The sequence below is a fragment of the Natator depressus genome, chromosome 2 (genome assembly GCF_965152275.1).
Source record: "Natator depressus isolate rNatDep1 chromosome 2, rNatDep2.hap1, whole genome shotgun sequence".
NCBI lineage: Eukaryota > Metazoa > Chordata > Testudines > Cheloniidae > Natator > Natator depressus.
In genome coordinates, this window is record NC_134235.1 from 141,512,048 (window position 1) to 141,531,026 (window position 18,979).

Below are 18,979 nucleotides of genomic sequence, written 5' to 3' on the forward strand. Positions count from 1 at the left end.
AGCTCTATGCTGATAACTCTCAAATCTCTTTACCACTAAATTGTCTTCTTCTATTCAATCCCACATTTCAACTTGTCTCTTTGACATGTCATCTTGGATATATTGTCATAAATCTTAAACTGAACATGGCTAAAACTAAACTTCTTATCGTCTTCCCCCAACTTTCACCTCTTCCTTTCTTTTCTAGAGCTGTCAACACTAACCATCCTTACTGTCATTCAGCCCTGCAAACTGGGGGTTATTTTTGGTCCTGCCTCCCCACATGTTCAGACCATTTTAAATCCTGCTTCCTCAAAATCTCCAAGATCTGTTAATTCTCCTTCCCATGGCCAAATCCCTTATTAAGACCCTCATTATAGCCCTCTGTGATTACAGTAACATTCTTTTCATGTCCCTCCCCCCCCAACATACCTGCTTCCCCCTCAATCTTTACTGACTGTAATCTTTATATATGTAATCCACAGAAAAGGGGAAAATGTGAGGGAACCCACATAATGCAGAAGTGACCTGGGAAGCAGACTTGAGGAGGCATCTGATTAAGTAGGAGTTAACTACAGAGAACAGGTTTATTCATAGATCCATAGATGCACAGATTCCAAGGCAAGAAGGGACCATTGTGATAATCTAGTCTGACCTCCTGTAGAACACAGGCCATAGAACTTCCTCAAAATAATTCCACTCTTGCTTTCTTTCTGGCCCAATGAGTCTGTCATTATTAAATCCACAGTGGAACAGCTTCAACAGGAGAGACTCAGGGCTACTACTGGTAAAGTCGATCATGAACAAGGTCAGCTCCCAGACTACTGCACTGGGCAGCACAGTATGGGGAGAAGATGACCAGCCCTCTGTGGAGAAAGAAGTGGTTCATGACTATTTAAAAAAGCTAGACGAGCACAAGTCCATGGGGCCAGATGCACTGCATCTGAGGGTGCTAAAGGAGTTGGCGGATGTCATTGCAGAGCCATTGGCCATTATCTTTGAAAACTCCTGGTGATTGGGAGAGGTCCTGGATGACTGGAAAAAGGCTAATGTAGTGCCCCTCTTTAAAAAAGGGAAGAAGGAGGATCCTGGGAACTACAGACCAGTCGGCCTCACCTCAGGCCCTGGAAAAATCATGGAGCAGGTCCTCAAGGAATCAATTCTGAAGCACTTAGAGGAGAGGAAAGTGATCAGGAACAGTCAGCACGGATTCCCAAGGGCAAGTCATGCCTGACTAATCTAATTGCCTTCTAATGTGAGATAACTGGCTCTGTGGATGAGGGGAAAGCAGTGGATATGTTGTTCCTTGACTTTAGCAAAGCTTTTGACATGGTCTCCCACAGTATTCTTGCCAGCAAGTTAAAGAAGTATGGGCTGGATGGATGGATTATAAGGTGGATAGAAAGTTGGCTAGATTGTCGGGTTCAATGGGTAGTGATCAATGGCTTCATGTCTAGTTGGCAGCTGGTAACAAGTGGAGTGCTCCAAGGGTCGGTCCTGGGGCCAGTTTTGTTCAATATCTTCATTGATGATCTGGAGGATGGAGTGGATTTCACCCTCAGCAAGTTTGCAGATGACACTAAACTGGGAGGAGTGATAGATATGCTTGAGGGTAGGGATAGGATACAGAGGGACCAAGACAAATTAGAGGATTGGGCCAAAAGAAATCTGATGAGGTTCAGCTAGGACAAGTGCAGAGTCCTGCACTTACGATGGAAGAATCCTACGCACCGCTACAGACTAGGGACCGAATGGCTAGGCAGCAGTTCTGCAGAAAAGGACCTAGGGGTTACAGTGGACAAGAAGCTGGATATGAGTCAACAGTGTGCCCTTGTTGCCAAGAAGGCTAACGGCATTTTGGGCTGTATAAGTAGGGACATTGCCAGCAGATTGAGGGACGTGATCATTCCCCTCTATTTGGCATTGGTGAGGCCTCATCAGGAGTACCATGTCCAGTTTTGGGCCCCACACTACAAGAAGGATGTGAAAAAATTGGAAAGCATCCAGCGGAGGGCAACAAAAATGATTAGGGGACTGGAACACATGACTTATGAGAAGAGGCTGAGGGAACTGGGATTGTTTTGTCTGCGGGGGGGATTTGATAGCTGCTTTCAACTACCTGAACGGGGGTTCCAAAGAAGATGGATCTAGACTGTTCTCAATGGTAGTAGATGACAGAACAAGGAGTAATGGTCTCAAGTTGCCATGGGGGAGGTTTAGGTTGGATGTTAGGAAAAACTTTTTCACTAGGAGGGTGGTGAAGCTGTGGAATAGATTACCTAAGGAGGTGGTGGAATCTCCTTCTTTTGAGGTTTTTAAGGTCAGGCTTGACAAAGCCCTGGCTGGGATGATTTAGTTGGGAACTGATCCTGCTTTGAGCGGGGTTTGGACTAGATGAATTCCTGAGGTCCCTTCCAACCGTGATATTCTATGATCTAACTTACTTCATTCAGTGGTGTGAAAAAGACAGACTTTCCCATCTGCATAGCTTTCTCCTCTTGTGGAGGTGGAATAATTATGCTGAAGGGAGAGCGCTCTCCCATTGGTATAGAGCATCTTCACGAGATGCGCTACAGTGACACAGCTGCTTCGGTGCAGCTGGGCCAATGTAGCACTTTTAGTGTAGCCCTTGCCTGAGGGAACCCCACATCAGAATATCCTATAGCCTAGTAGCTAGGGCACTCACCTCAGAGGCATCAGTGCTGCTTCAAATCCATTTTTCCTCTTGAATGGAGTGGGGGATTTGAATTCCCACATCACAGGTGCGTGTCCTAACCACAGGGCAAAAAGCTACATGGAAGAACCTCCCCTGGCTTGTTAAAATGGCATAGGCATCTAACCCCAAGAGAAGGCTGGTGGTTGAGAGTCCCAAGTGGAGGGAGGTGCATCCCTGAAGCCTGGATTTACGAGTTTATCTCAGAAAGGAGTGGGGCTTGTCACACACTCCTCCACTTGGCATGTCCTATTGTCTATCTTAGGCGAGGAGCTGCTAGTGTGCGGGTGTCATAAATATAAAGAGAAGGGTAAACACCTTTAAAATCCCTCCTGGCCAGAGGAAAAACCCTTTCACCTGTAAAGGGTTAAGAAGCTAGGATAACCTCGCTGGCACCTGACCAGAATGACCAATGAGGAGACAAGATACTTTCAAAAGCTGGGGGGGAGGGAGAAACAAAGCCTCTCTCTGTCTGTGTGATGCTTTTGCCGGGGACACAACAGGAATGGAGTCTTAGAACTTAGTAATCTAGCTAGATATGCGTTAGATTCTGATTCCTTTAAATGGCTGAGAAAATAAGCTGTGCTGAATGGAATGGATATTCCTGTTTTTGTGTCTCTTTGTAACTTAAGGTTTTGCCTAGAGGGACTCTCTATGTTTTGAATCTAATTACCCTGTAAGGTATTTACCATCCTGATTTTACAGAGGTGATTCTTTTTACTTTTTCTTCTATTAAAATTCTTCTTTTAAGAAACTGAATGCTTTTTCCTTGTTCTTAAGATCCAAGGGTTTGGGTCTGTGGTCACCTATGCAAATTGGTGAGGATTTTTATCAAACCTTCCCCAGGAAAGAGGGTGTAACGTTTGGGAGGATTTTGAGGGAAAAGATGTTTCCAAATGGACTCTTTCCTAATAATATACCGGTTAGACGTTTGGTGGTGGCAGCAAAAGTCCAAGGGCAAAAGGTAAAATCATTTGTACTTGGGGAAGTTTTAACCTAAGCTGGTAAAAGTAAGCTTAGGAGGTTTTCATGCAGGTCCCCACATCTGTACCCTAGAGTTCAGAGTGGGGAAGGAACCTTGACAGCTGACTTCTGTGAATCCCATTTGAGGCACCTATCTTTCCCTATTCATCAGCTGAGCCACTGAACCCAGGCTTTGTGAATCCCTGTGATTTTCTAGGCTCCTAAAAGTTAGGTGTGGTAAGGTTTCTTTGCAAATCTAGCCTGTGGAGTTTAGTTCTTAATACATTCAAAAAATATTGAACAAAGCATTAGAAAATACACTAAACTGAATAAGTCTGTATTGGAAGGGAGAATGAACTAAATAATAGATAGAAAAGCTCTCGAAGAACTTTTGTGATTCTATTAAAATGGTTTATGATCCTTAATTTTAATTGGATGAAGGAAAGGATTGCTGCTTGTGAGAATCAATTTATTGAATTCAGTCTTATACTTATGTCACACTTTAACCTTGAAATATTTACTACTGAGTTTAATGGCAATATTAAAAAATGTGTGTAATAACAGCAAAAATAGTGCAATTTTAATCTACAAAAATCCACAGCAAGTGATATTTGCTAGGCAACAAAGACAGAAGTACAGTAATAAAGGGAAATTAAGCCATTATATGAGCATTTTTCATTCTCTTTCTCCTATCATCCATATCATATTCCAGGGAAAAAGACATTGAAACTAGAATTAGGTTTATGTAGCTGAAAAATAATTACTTAGATGGATTACATATAAGCACATTTGACACCTTAAGTCATTTCAGTATTGTGTCTGAACTGAACATTTTAGATTACATTGTGCATAAAAAGTTAATAAATAGCAAAATGATCTGACATTCTAAACTTCCATTTTCCCAAAGATGGATGCTTATGAGCCAAATGAAGGTGATATGGTTTCTTTTGCTCAGTAAAATAATTATAGGACTCTTCCTTAGTTGCTCATTCTGTTACAGTGCCTTGAGCAATGAGTAAGAAATTTATCAGAGCTTTTAATAATAAACATTTTAAATAATGATTACAAACAAGGGCCTTTATCCTGCAAACAGATGTAATATTATGTATTCTTTTGCCTGCAACAGAGTCCCATTAGCATCAGTAGAACTCTGAGCATCTGCAGGCATCTGATTTGGGGAATTTGTTTGCAGGAAGGGAGCCTGCTACAATTTATGGATTATATTATACATCACTAAAATGCATGTAGCTTCTAGAAGATAGAAGCTTCATGGAAGATAGCAGCTTTTAAATAGCATACAGCAAAATTGTTCAACAATCAGGACAGCAAGTGAAGAAACATGTCCAACTCTGGTTAAGCAGGGTGTGGTCCCAAAGGCCAGTATGTTGCCTGGCCAAATGGCAGAGATTGTGGGGGTGGGCAAAAGCAGATTCCTCGTACCACTAGCTAAAATCCATGTGGTTTGAGAAGGTTTGGAAAGTGTTTTGACTGTGGGAGTAATGGAACACCTCCTATTCGACCTGCTCCTGGGTAATGATTTTTTCCATGTAGCTCAGGTTAAAGTATTTACCTGCAACAGGAGAGAATTTTATGCTGGGACCCCTGAGGGAAAGGGTAAGGTCTCAGGAACTGCTGAGAGAATGGGAGAGAGTCTCCTTGATTCTTCTGCAGCAGGGAGAAACCACATGCTTCCAGGTGGGAGGGTGGTTGAGACCAAATCCTGCACTGCAGCTGGAGGCAACACCACATCAGGAAGGGATGGGGGTGTAATGCCTGCCAGGGAGAGAACTGTCCAGGTTGTTAGTTGCCAGCAGATTGCACCTGAACCACAGGCAAAACCGGCTCTAGGGAGCATAGAGAAATGTGTCCCAGAGGAGAGCCCAGAGAAGGGGCAAGGGATCTCAGAAACCACTGAGGTGGGTGAGGATTCCTGTGATTCTGTAACATAGGGAAGCAGTGTGCTTCCAAGTATGGGAGGGGCTGAGACTAACTTCTTTCCAGCAGAAGGCAACATGCCCTTGGGTGCAGGGGCAGGAGAGGTGATGTCAGGGATTAAGGAAACTGTCCCAGTTGTTAACTGGCAGAGCTCTGCAGATGAACAAGAGACAGAAGCCTTCTTAGGGAGCACAGAGAAATGTGTCTTAGGAGGGGGCCCAGAGGAGGAAACTGGGGAAGGAATAGTGGGGGTACAGCAATGTCTCCTCACTAGTCACTTGGGGCAGGATTCCCTGGACACTAGGAGGATGGCTCGGTCAGCACCTGTGCACCCAGGCACTCAGCCTGTGACCCAGGTTTTGAGAAGGAACTGTGTGACTGACCTCCTGGAGGGGAGCAGTCACACAGCTGACTTCTCAGGGACAGAGAAAGGGGTAGCAGAAGGTACCCCAATCCAGGTCCCAATTTTTCAGGATGCTATTTCTGATAAGTTTTTGAAAAGTAACTGTGTCTCTTTAAATCAAGATGCAGCTCCAATGCCTGTGATAACAGAGGAATTAGGACCAAGAAATTGCCAGGTGATAGTTTGCCAGAATACAAATGACCCAACTGACAGAGAAGGGGGTGTTCTCCCCCAGGCTGGCGAGACACAGAGAGCAGTTACAGGAAAGCTGCTGGGAAAAGGTGCCTCTGATCAAAGGGTAAACACACCTCGCCCAGAGAGCCCAGATCACAGTCCTCTAGGGGCAGGGAAGGACTCCGTGCTGGGAGGGGGAAACACCAGATAACCCCAAAAAGGGAGCTGGTTTTCTGTATATGTACAGTCTTGAGGTTGGGAGACCACTCCCCAAAGGGCCAGCCAATGTGCACCTACCTTGCCAGACCCTGAAGCACCAAATTCCAGAAACCTGATTAAATTAAGAGCCCACACAGAGGGGAACACTGGAGGGAAAGAAAAGCCAGTGACTGATTACATGGGAGAGAGTCAAAGGGCAACATGGGTAATGAGCAAAGTAACCTCAAACTATGCTATCTGAACAGAAGGTGTGGTATCATAAAGATACTTATAAACACCCATCTGTGATTAAAAAAAAATTGGTATTATTAAGTTTGGGGGATACGAATTTTGACATGGATGTTAAACCTTATGATAAGGCTACTTTTCAATTAATACCTATAAACAGGTTTAAAGCTTATCACAGCAGAGAAACCATAAAAACCTGATTTGCTGTGTGTGAATGGGGAAACTGAGGCATGCTACCTCATGTCTTGATGGTTGTGTGCCAAGAGAACTATAACACAAACAGCCTTTGAGCTAGTCAATGACTGACCCTCTTGCAGTAAACTAAGGGGGGAGGTGTGACATTCTATACCTTGGGGGAGCATGCTGTAACCCCATATTCCCCATTTTCATATAATCTTATATATAAAGCATGCCTTGTAAGGTATCAGGGGAAAGGTTATGATATGCTGAAAGTCATTTCTCTATCCATATATGTATATCATTAATGCATATGAAGTTATGAGAATTGTGTAGTATGGTTGTCAATAAAACATGCTGTAAATTGGGGGAAATAGCCAGATATTAGCTCCCCAGAGGCAACAGCAAGGAAAGTAATCAATGCCCAGGCAGGGTGTCAAACAACTGATCAACAGCCATTGTCCAGCAAGGGAGCTACAATGCAATGACTCACCTGCATGTGGCCATACCAAGGGAATTGCTCAACCTTGTTTAGAGAGACTTTAATGCTCACCTGACTCTGAAGGGGGGGGGCAAAGCCAAGAGGGAGGAAAGGACATGATAAAAGGAAGAGACGTTTGCCGTGCTCTTCCTCTCTCTTCCAGCTACATCTGCAGACACCACACCATGCACTGAATAAAGGGAAGAGCCTGTCTGAAGAGCAACTAGCCAGCCTGTGGTGAGAAGCATCTAAGTTTGTAAGGGCACTGAAAGTGTTAAGATCAGCTTAGAATGCATTTTGCTTTTATTTTATTTAACCAAATCTGACTTGTTATGTTTTGACTTATAATCACTTAAAATCTATCTTTATAGTTAACAAATTTGTTTGTTTATTCTACCTGAAGCAGCGCATTTGGTTTGAAGTGTGTCAGAGGCTCCCCTTGGGATAACAAGCCTGATACATATCAATTTCTTTGTTAAATTGACGAACTCATATAAGCTTGCAGCATTCAGCAGGCATAACTGGACACTGCAAGACTGAGGTTCCTAGGGTTGTGTCTGGGACCAGAGATATTTGCTATTGTCATTCGGTTACACAATCCAAGGAGCAGCTTGCATACCAGAGGCTATGCATGAACAGCCCAGGAGTGGGGGTTCTCACAGCAGAGCAGGGTAAGGCTGGCTCCCAGAGCCAAGGATTGGAGTGACTTAGCAAATCACCCGTCCAGACACCACCAGAAGGGAGCGTCACAGTAACTAACTTTTATAGCTGGAGATCTGCTAGCACCACAGGGCAACAAATCATCCATCACAGGCTGTTGGGTTGCAGCAGAGCTGCTCCATAGTGACTTCAAGGCTTACAGTAACCACTGTGGGTTTTGGACCTATCTTGACACTGTGGAAATGCCAAGAGAATCTGCATAGTCACTGATCCACCAGCACAGTCCTACGTTTGCCCCTGACTTTTCCTGCCCTGCATCTAAGCCTCCGTTCTGTGGAAGGACATGGAATGACTCTTTGATGCTGGGCTCCAAGATGTGCAGAGGTGCTGTGTGGGCTTCTAACACCATGTCCTGTCCTACACAACAGAACTGCACGTGGGGCAGGGATTGCTCCTATGCAACACAAGACAGTTTGGTTTTCTGGGAAACCAAATCACAGTCCATTCCCTGTGTCTTTCTGTGAGGAAATCTTCAGGCTGGTTTATAGGCATATAGTACCCACCAGAACCCCTCCTCCCAGGAACTCTTTTTCTCCGTGTCCCAGTCATCTGCTATGTCATGGTAAGAAAAGAGCTTTTGCCACTGTGGAACAGGTCAGTGGAACAGGACTGGAGCAGCACAAAGAGCAGCAGTGACTGAGGATTGGGCCGGGTCCCTTCTTTGTCTGTCCCTTCTGGCTTGCATGCCCCGTGGAACCCTTCATCCTCCAAGAGTACAAGGGAGTACTCAAACACTGGGCCCCATTTTCTAAGAAGATATCAGAGAGGAAACTTAGCCAAACTGGAGCAAAGGCACAAAACCAGAGATTAGTCAGGTAGTTGGACCAAGCATCCCCACATAGTCCCAGCTAAACTCAGCTCTGATGGATTTCTTCAACTCTGTGTTTGAGGAATCTAGGTGTGTGTGTGACCATAACATCTTCTCCCCCAGTCCAGCTCCCCAGAGCTCTGGGCGGGAGGAGTTTCTGGCTTCCAAGTGCCTTACAGTTCTAGCAAGTTCTGAGGGGAGATGGTGCTCAAAAGAAAGGGGGGCCTAATGGTTCTATTGTATTATCATAGAATCATAGGACTGGAAGGAACCTTGAGAGGTCATCTAGTCCAGTCCCCTGCAGGACTTAGGGTGACTTGCTGGCCACACTGCCTCCTCCAGCCCCCCATCCATCACCCTGGCCCCAGCTGCCTCACTACCCACCACCCCATCCAGGGCTTAATTTGTCCCCCAGCTCACCAGGGCTTTGTAAATTTGCTGTGAAAAGTGATATTTATATGTTTGTTAATATCACTTTTCACTGCCTCTCAGCTAGCTAGCAAGTCTGCTGCTGTGAAAAATGATATTAACAAACGTACAAATATCACTTTTCATAGTAGCAGACTTACTAGCTGGCAAGTATTTAAAAAAAAAACAAGCAAAAAAGCAAAAGAAACAACAACAAAAGACAAGAACATGCAAAGCACCTTATTTTATTGCTATCTCATTCAACCATAAAGAAGGCTAGGATGTGCTGCATTTTAGAAGACAATAATTGATATATAATATGCCTGAGACAGAAAGGAAATCCAAACGGCGAGCAAAGAGAAGGGGACCTGACTGCCATTGGATAAGCTGATTCTGATCTGACTATAGAACAGTGGTTCTCAAAGCCAGTCCACTGCTTGTTCAGGGAAAGCCCCTGACGGGCCGGACCAGTTTGTTTACCTGCTGCATCCGCAGGTTCGGCCGATCGCGGCTCCCACTGGCCTCAGTTCGCCACTCTTGGCCAATGGGGGCTGCGGGAAGTGGTGTGGGCCAAGGGACGTGCTGGCCACCCTTCCCGCAGCCCCCATTGGCCTGGAGCGACGAACTGCAGACAGTGGGAGCCGCGATCGGTTGAACCTGCTGATGCAGCAGTTAAACAAACAGGTCTGGCCTGCCAGAGGCTTTCCCTGAACAAGCGGCGGACTGGCTTTGAGAACCACTGCTACAGAAAATCAAGGAAGCCATAAAGAACTTTGATATTTTGCAGGTTAAATAATGTAGAATTAGTAGATGAGATATATAAAAATTGTTTTATAGTTATTGATAAGATTTATTATACTAGTGTGGACATGTGAATTTATTAGGTTAATGTTAATAAGGATAACCATCTGTAATTAAGTTATTCTATTTTCTCAGTTCATGTATGCTAACAAAAATAAAAATTTTAAAACTGGCCCAATGAACGTTATTTACTTCACATTATTTTAAATGCTGACAACAGCATTTCTTCCTCTCCTATATGCATTAAAACTTTGCCTTCCACATCCTAATGACAACTACACTGACTTCACTGAGAGCGTGTGAATGGCTGAAGGTAGGTGAAATGTGTGCCAACATGATTTATTGTTAAGAATTCTTTTTATTTTGGGATACAATAGCCTGGTTAATAGAAAAGATCAAAGAAACAAGAAAAGCACCAAAGAACAGGAATTATCAAAGGGGCTCTAGAAAATTAAGGACTGGATGTCCCTGAACTCACAATCACCAGCCCAGTGGACAGTAGAGCTGATTTATAGATCCAGTGAGTTGTAAATGCATTTAATTCAGACAATTTTTAGTACAAAAATCCCTTATGAGCCAACCATGATTTTCTAATTTTGTTTAGTATTTGAAAATATTTGCTGAACGTTTATTTATTAGTTGGTAGTAAAAACAAGCCATGGTGGGTTATTTGTGAACTCTCTGAGGTGGCATTCATTATTTGTTATTTGGGACTCCAAATTGCTTATCAAATCACCTGGTTTTGATTCTGATTCCTGACTGGAACAGGAGAATTGGTTGAGCCAGATGAGAACAGAATTGGTTGGGGTTTCAGCCTCTCTTCAAAACAAGGTGGAGAGAGATTCAGTGTTTTTCCTGGTGGCAATTTTGAATAGCAAAGAATTTTTCTGCCTGCTCTTCTCTTGGATAACTTAAGTTTGTTTGTCTTTTACCCTAGCTAACTGCCACAGGTTTCCTTAGCCATGAGGAAGGAGAGAATCTGGCTTGTGCCCATGTCTGTGTGGGTGGTAACATAACTGCAACTGTTACTCACTATTCTTTGTTGGTAAGTACAAGGCAGGTGTCCAGACTTGCTTTTGTGGGGGGATTCTACCTAACCCAGTCATAGAATCATAGAATAACAGAGTTGGAAGGGACCTCTGGAGGCCATCTAGTCCAACCCCCTGCCCAGAGCAGGACCAATCCCAACTAAATCATCCCAGCCAGGGCTTTGTCAAGCCTGACCTTAAAAACTTCTAAGGAAGGGGATTCCACCACCTCCCTAGGTAACGCATTCCAGTGCTTCACCACCTGCCTAGTGAAAAAGTTTTTCCTAATATCCAATCTAAATCTCCCCCACTGCAACTTAGGACCATTACTCCTTGTCCTGTCATCTGCTATCACTGAGAATAGTCTAGATCCATCCTCTTTGGATCCACCTTTCAGGTACTTAAAAGCAGCTATCAAATCCCCCCCCTGCATCCTTCTCTTCCGTAGCCTAAACAATCCCAGTTCCCTCAGCCTCTCCTCGTAAGTCATGTGTTCCAGACCCCTAATCAATTTTGTTGCTCTTTGCTGGACTCTCTCCAATTTATCCACATTCTTCTTGTAGTGTGGGGCCCAAAACTGGACACAGTACTCCAGATGAGGCCTCACCAATGTCGACTAGAGGGGAACGATCACGTCCCTCGATCTGCTGGCAATGCCCCCACTTATACACCCCAAAATGCCATTGGCCTTCTTGGCAACAAGGGCACACTGTTGACTCATATCCAACTTCTCGTCCACTGTCACCCCTAGGTCCTTCTCTGCAGGACTGCTGCCTAGCCATTCGGTCCCTAGTCTGTAGCGGTGCATTGGATTCTTCCGTCCTAAGTGCGGGACTCTGCACTTGTCCTTGTTGAACCTCATCAGATTTCTTTTGGCCCAATCCTCTAATTTGTCTTGGTCCCTCTGTATCCTATCCCTACCCTCAAGCATATCTATCACTCCTCCCAGTTTAGTGTCATCCGCAAACTTGCTGAGGGTGCAATCCACACCATCCTCCAGATCATTAATGAAGATATTGAACAAAACCGGCCCCAGAACCGACCCTTGGGGCACTCCGCTAGATACCGGCTGCCAACTAGACATGGAGCCATTGATCACTACCCGTTGAGCCCGACAATCTAGCCAACTTTCTACCCACCTTGTAGTGCATCCATCCAGCCCAAACTTCTTTAACTTGCTGACAAGAATACTGTGGGAGACCGTGTCAAAAGCTTTGCTAAAGTCAAGAAATAACACGTCCACTGCTTTCCCTTCATCCACAGAACCAGTTATCTCATCATAGAAGGCAATTAGATTAGTCAGGCATGACTTTCCCTTGGTGAATCCATGCTGACTGTTCCTGATCACTTTCCTCTCCTCTAAGTGCTTCAGAATTGATTCCTTGAGGACATGCTCCATGATTTTTCCGGGGACTGAGGTGAGGCTGACTGGCCTGTAGTTCCCAGGATCCTCCTTCTTCACTTTTTTAAAGATTGACACTACATTAGCCTTTTTCCAGTCTTCCGGGACTTCCCCTGATCGCCACAAGTTTTCAAAGATAATGGCCAATGGCTCTGCAATCACATCTGCCAACTCCTTTAGCACTCTCAAATGCAACGCATCCAGCCCCATGGACTTGTGCACGTCCAGTTTTTCTAAATAGTCCCGAACCACTTCTTCCTTCACAGAGGGCTGGCCACCTGCTCCCCATGCTGTGCTGCCCAGTGCAGCAGTCTGAGAGCTGACCTTGTTCGTGAAGACAGAGGCAAAAAAAGCATTGAGTACATTAGCTTTTTCCACATTCTCTGTCACTAGGTTGCCTCCCTCATTCAGTAAGGGGCCCACACTTTCCTTGGCTTTCTTCTTATTGCCAACATACCTGAAGAAACCCTTCTTATTACTCTTAACATCCCTCACTAGCTGCAACTCCAGGTGTGATTTAGCCTTCCTGATTTCATTCATAGAATCATAGAATCATAGAATATCAGGGTTGGAAGGGACCCCAGAAGGTCATCTAGTCCAACCCCCTGCTCGAAGCAGGACCAATTCCCAGTTAAATCATCCCAGCCAGGGCTTTGTCAAGCCTGACCTTAAAAACCTCTAAGGAAGGAGATTCTACCACCTCCCTAGGTAACGCATTCCAGTGTTTCACCATCCTCTTAGTGAAAAAGTTTTTCCTAATATCCAATCTAAACCTCCCCCATTGCAACTTGAGACCATTACTCCTCGTTCTGTCATCTGCTACCATTGAGAACAGTCTAGAGCCATCCACTTTGGAACCCCCTTTCAGGTAGTTGAAAGCAGCTATCAAATCCCCCCTCATTCTTCTCTTCTGCAGACTAAACAATCCCAGCTCCCTCAGCCTCTCCTCATAAGTCATGTGCTCTAGACCCCTAATAATTTTTGTTGCCCTTCGTTGGACTCTCTCCAATTTATCCACATCCTTCTTGTAGTGTGGGGCCCAAAACTGGACACACTACTCCAGATGAGGCCTCACCAGTGTCGAATAGAGGGGAACGATCACGTCCCTCGATCTGCTCACTATGCCCCTACTTATACATCCCAAAATGCCATTGGCCTTCTTGGCAACAAGGGCACACTGTTGACTCATATCCAGCTTCTCGTCCACTGTCACCCCTTGGTCCTTTTCCGCAGAACTGCTGCCTAGCCATTGGGTCCCTAGTCTGTAGCGGTGCATCGGATTCTTCCATCCTAAGTGCAGGACCCTGCACTTATCCTTATTGAACCTCATCAGATTTCTTTTGGCCCAATCCTCCAATTTGTCTAGGTCCTTCTGTATCCTATCCCTCCCCTCCAGCGTATCTACCACTCCTCCCAGTTTAGTATCATCCGCAAATTTGCTGAGAGTGCAATCCACACCATCCTCCAGATCATTTATGAAGATATTGAACAAAACCGGCCCCAGGACCGACCCCTGGGGCACTCCACTTGACACCGGCTGCCAACTAGACATGGAGCCATTTATCACTACCCGTTGAGCCCGACAATCTAGCCAGCTTTCTACCCACCTTATAGTGCATTCATCCAGCCCATACTTCCTTAACTTGCTGACAAGAATACTGTGGGAGACCGTGTCAAAAGCTTTGCTAAAGTCAAGAAACAATACATCCACTGCTTTCCCTTCATCCACAGAACCAGTAATCTCATCATAAAAGGCGATTAGATTAGTCAGGCATGACCTTCCCTTGGTGAATCCATGCTGACTGTTCCTGATCACTTTCCTCTCATGTAAGTGCTTCAGGATTGATTCTTTGAGGACCTGCTCCATGATTTTTCCAGGGACTGAGGTGAGGCTGACTGGCCTGTAGTTCCCAGGATCCTCCTTCTTCCCTTTTTTAAAGATTGGCACTACGTTAGCCTTTTTCCAGTCATCCGGGACTTCCCCCGTTCGCCACGAGTTTTCAAAGATAATGGCCAAGGGCTCTGCAATCACAGCCGCCAATTCCTTCAGCACTCTCGGATGCAACTCGTCCGGCCCCATGGACTTGTGCACGTCCAGCTTTTCTAAATAGTCCCTAACCACCTCTATCTCCACAGAGGGCTGGCCATCTCTTCCCCATTCTGTGATGCCCAGCGCAGCAGTCTGGGAGCTGACCTTGTTAGTGAAAACAGAGGCAAAAAAAGCATTGAGTACATTAGCTTTTTCCACATCCTCTGTCACTAGGTTGCCTCCCTCATTCAGTAAGGGGCCCACACTTTCCTTGGCTTTCTTCTTGTTGCCAACATACCTGAAGAAACCCTTCTTGTTACTCTTGACATCTCTTGCTAGCTGCAGCTCCAGGTGCGATTTGGCCCTCCTTATATCTTTCCTACATGCCCGAGCAATATTTTTATACTCTTCCCTGGTCATATGTCCAACCTTCCACTTCTTGTAAGCTTCTTTTTTATGTTTAAGATCCGCTAGGATTTCACCATTAAGCCAAGCTGGTCGCCTGCCATATTTACTATTCTTTCGACACATTGGGATGGTTTGTCCCTGTAACCTCAACAGGGATTCCTTGAAATACAGCCAGCTCTCCTGGACTCCCTTCCCCTTCATGTTAGTCCCCCAGGGGATCCTGGCCATCTTTTCCCTGAGGGAGTCGAAGTCTGCTTTCCTGAAGTCCAGGGTCCATATCCTGCTGCTTACCTTTCTTCCCTGCGTCAGGATCCTGAACTCAACCAACTCATGGTCACTGCCTCCCAGATTCCCATCCACTTTTGCTTCTCCCACTAATTCTACCCGGTTTGTGAGCAGCAGGTCAAGAAAAGCGCCCCCCCCCAGTTGGCTCCCCTAGCACTTGCGCCAGGAAATTGTCCCCTACGCTTTCCAAAAACTTCCTGGATTGTCTATGCACCGCTGTATTGCTCTCCCAGCAGATATCAGGATGATTAAAGTCACCCATGAGAATCAGGGCATGCGATCTAGTAGCTTCCGTGAGTTGCCGGAAGAAAGCCTCATCCACCTCATCCCCCTGGTCCGGTGGTCTATAGCAGACTCCCACCACTACATCACTCTTGTTGCACACACTTCTAAACTTAATCCAGAGACACTCAGGTTTTTCCACAGTTTCGTACCGGAGCTCTGAGCAGTCATACTGCTCCCTTACATACAGTGCTACTCCCCCACCTTTTCTGCCCTGCCTGTCCTTCCTGAACAGTTTATAACCATCCATGACTGTACTCCAGTCATGTGAGTTATCCCACCAAGTCTCTGTTATTCCAATCACGTCATAGTTCCTTGACATCACCAGGACCTCCAGTTCTCCCTGCTTGTTTCCAAGGCTTTGTGCATTTGTATATAAGCACTTGAGATAACCTGTTGATCGCCCCTCATTCCCAGTATGAGGCAGGAGCCCTCCCCTCACAGACATTCCTGCCTGTGCTTCCTCCCGGTATCCCGCTTTCCCACTTACCTCAGGGCTTTGGTCTCCTTCCCCCGGTGAACCTAGTTTAAAGCCCTCCTCACTAGGTTAGCCAGCCTGCTGGCAAAGATGCTCTTCCCTCTCTTCGTAAGATGGAGCCCGTCTCTGCCCAGCACTCCCCCTTCATGGAACACCATCCCATGGTCAAAGAATCCAAAGCCTTCTCTCCAACACCACCTGCGTAGCCATTCGTTGACTTCCACGATTCGACGGTCCCTACCCAGGCCTTTTCCTTCCACGGGGAGGATGGACGAGAACACCACTTGCGCCTCCAACTCCTTTATCCTTCTTCCCAGAGCCGTGTAGTCCGCAGTGATCCGCTCAAGGTCATTCTTGGCAGTATCATTGGTGCCCACGTGGAGAAGCAGGAAGGGGTAGCGATCCGAGGGCTTGATGAGTCTCGGCAGTCTCTCCGTCACATCGCGAATCGTAGCCCCTGGCAAGCAGCAGACTTCTCGGTTTTCCCGGTCAGGGCGGCAGATAGATGACTCAGTCCCCCGGAGGAGAGAGTCCCCGACCACCACCACCCGCCTTCTCCTCTTGGGAGTGGTGGTCGTGGAACCCCCAACCTCAGAACATAGCATCTCATGCCTTCCAACCAGCGGAGTCTCCTTCTGCTTTCTCCCCCCAGACATATCATCTGGTCCACTCTCCGCAATGGTACCTGTGGAGAGAACATGAAAGCGGTTGGTTACCTGTGTCTGTGTTACTGGAACCCGGACATTCCGCTTACCTCTTCTGGAGGTCACATGTTGCCAAGCTTCTTCACTGGCCTCTTGGCTCCTCTGTGCAACCTGCTCTATATCTTTAGAGCTTTGTGCCCCTAGAAGCCTATCCTGAGTTTTGTCCAGAAAATCCTCAGTTTCTCGTATACAACGCAGGGTCGTTATCTGTTGCTCCAGACCTTCAATCTTCTCTTCCAATATGGAGACCAGCTTGCACTTTGTACAGACAAAGCCGCTTCTGTCCTGTGGAAGAAAGACAAACATGGCACATCCAGTGCAGGTCACAACAGCTGAACCCCCCCCTTCCATATCACCTACCTACTATGAGCTTCCTCAGAGACGTTTGCAAGATGTAAGCCTCACTGGGCTCACTCCAGGAGAACTCCCAGGCAAACTCCTGCTGTGAGCTGCTCTGCTGTCCCCGCTGCTCAGCTGGTTCGCTGCCATTCCTACATGCCTGAGCAATATTTATATACTCATCCCTGGTCATTTGTCCAATCTTCCACTTCTTGTAAGCCTCTGTTTTGTGTTTAAGATCAGCAAGGATTTCACTGTTAAGCCAAGCTGGTCGCCTGCAATATTTACTATTCTTTCTACACATCGGGATGGTTTGTCCCTGTAACCTCAATTAGGATTCTTTAAAATACAGCCAGCTCTCCTGGACTTCTTTCCCCCTCATGTTATTCTCCCAGGGGATCTTGCCCATCAGTTCCCTGAGGGAGTCAAAGTCTGCTTTTCTGAAGTCCAGGGTCAGTATTCTACTGCTTTCCTTTCTTCCTTGTGTCAGGATCCTGAACTCGACCATCTCATGGTCACTGCCTCCCAGGTTCCCATCCACTTTTGCTTCCCCTACTAATTCTTCCCGGTTTGTGAGCAGCAGGTCAAGAAGAGCTCCGCCCCTAGTTGGTTCCTCCAGCACTTGCACCAGGAAATTGTCCCCTACATTTTCCAAAAACTTCCTGGATTGTCTGTGCACCGCTGTATTGCTCTCCCAGCAGATATCAGGATGATTGAAGTCGCCCATGAGAACCAGGGCATGTGATCTAGTAGCTTCTGTGAGTTGCTGGAAGAAAGCCTCGTCCACCTCATCCCCCTTGTCCGGTGGTCTATAGCAGACTCCCACCATGACATCACCCTTGTTGCTCACGCTTCTAAACTTAATCCAGAGACTCTCAGGTTTTTCTGCAGTTTCATACTGGAGCTCTGAGCAGTCGTACTGGTCCCTTACATACAGTGCAACTCCCCCACCTTTTCTGCCCTGCCGCTCCTTCCTGAACAGTTTATACCCATCCATGAGAGTACTCCAGTCATGCGAGTTACCCCACCAAGTCTCTGTTATTCCAATCATATCATAATTCCCTGACTTTGCCAGGACCTCCAGTTCTCCCTGCTTGTTTCTCAGGCTTTGTGCATTTGTATATAGGCACTTGAGATAACCCGCTGAGTGCCCCTCGTTCTCAGTATGAGGCAGGAGCCCTCCCCTCTCACACGCTCCTGCTCATGCTTCCTCCCGGTATCCCGCTTCCCCACTCACCTAAGGGCTTTGGTTTCCTTCCCCCAGTGAACCTAGTTTAAAGCCCTCCTCACTAGGTTAGCCAGCCTGCTCACGAAGATGCTCTTCCCTCTCTTTGTTAAGTACAGTCACGTGTTTATATTTTGTTTCATAAATTAGACTCACATCTATCTAACCTAGTTCTCTTTCTTTCTCATTTTGAAATGCACATGGGGCAGTACTATTTCCTCACTGCGTGTCCATCACTGCTAAATCTGTTTGTCAAATGTGACTGTGTAGCCTGGCTCTGGCTCACACCCATGTCTGTGGCTGGTGCAAGCAGGTAACACTCTCTGCTGGGTTGCATAAAGCTAAGCAGTGTCCCATTCCTATTAGCCGTTATTTAAAATTCCCAGTACTGGTAATAATCATCAGCAAATATATACATGATAATTAGGGCTTCTGGTTTCAGTTTTAACTCAATAAATGTTGATCAAACACACCCTAAAACAAAAAAAAGTTTATCCAATAAGCACCAGAAAGACCTGGTTTCAATACCTGCTCCAGGGCAAGGATTTGAATTTGTGTCTCCTACGTCCCAGATGAGTGCCATAATCACTGGGCTAAATGCTATAAAAGGAAACATCACCACCATCACCGCCTCTGGCTTTGTGAATCTAGACCAAAACAAAAAATAAAAATGTTTCTTTTTTATAATATTGAAATGGTTCATTTTGATATTTCCAATATTTGCTGTTTTTCATTTCACCCAAAACAATTTCACTGAAATTGACACTAATTGGTCTGAAAACTTTTGATT

At 45.9% G+C, this 18,979-nt stretch overlaps 1 long non-coding RNA gene across 1 annotated transcript; it reads right to left on the bottom strand.

Annotated features, from left to right (window-relative positions):
• Positions 1–16,855: 16,855 nt before the first annotated feature.
• On the bottom strand, positions 16,856–18,763 carry LOC141981565 (uncharacterized). Its single transcript, XR_012637830.1, has 3 exons — positions 18,718–18,763; positions 16,986–17,124; positions 16,856–16,910 (listed from the first exon to the last, which is right to left on the bottom strand). It is a non-coding gene; the product is annotated as an uncharacterized LOC141981565 (long non-coding RNA).
• Between the last annotated feature and the right edge of the window lie 216 nt (positions 18,764–18,979).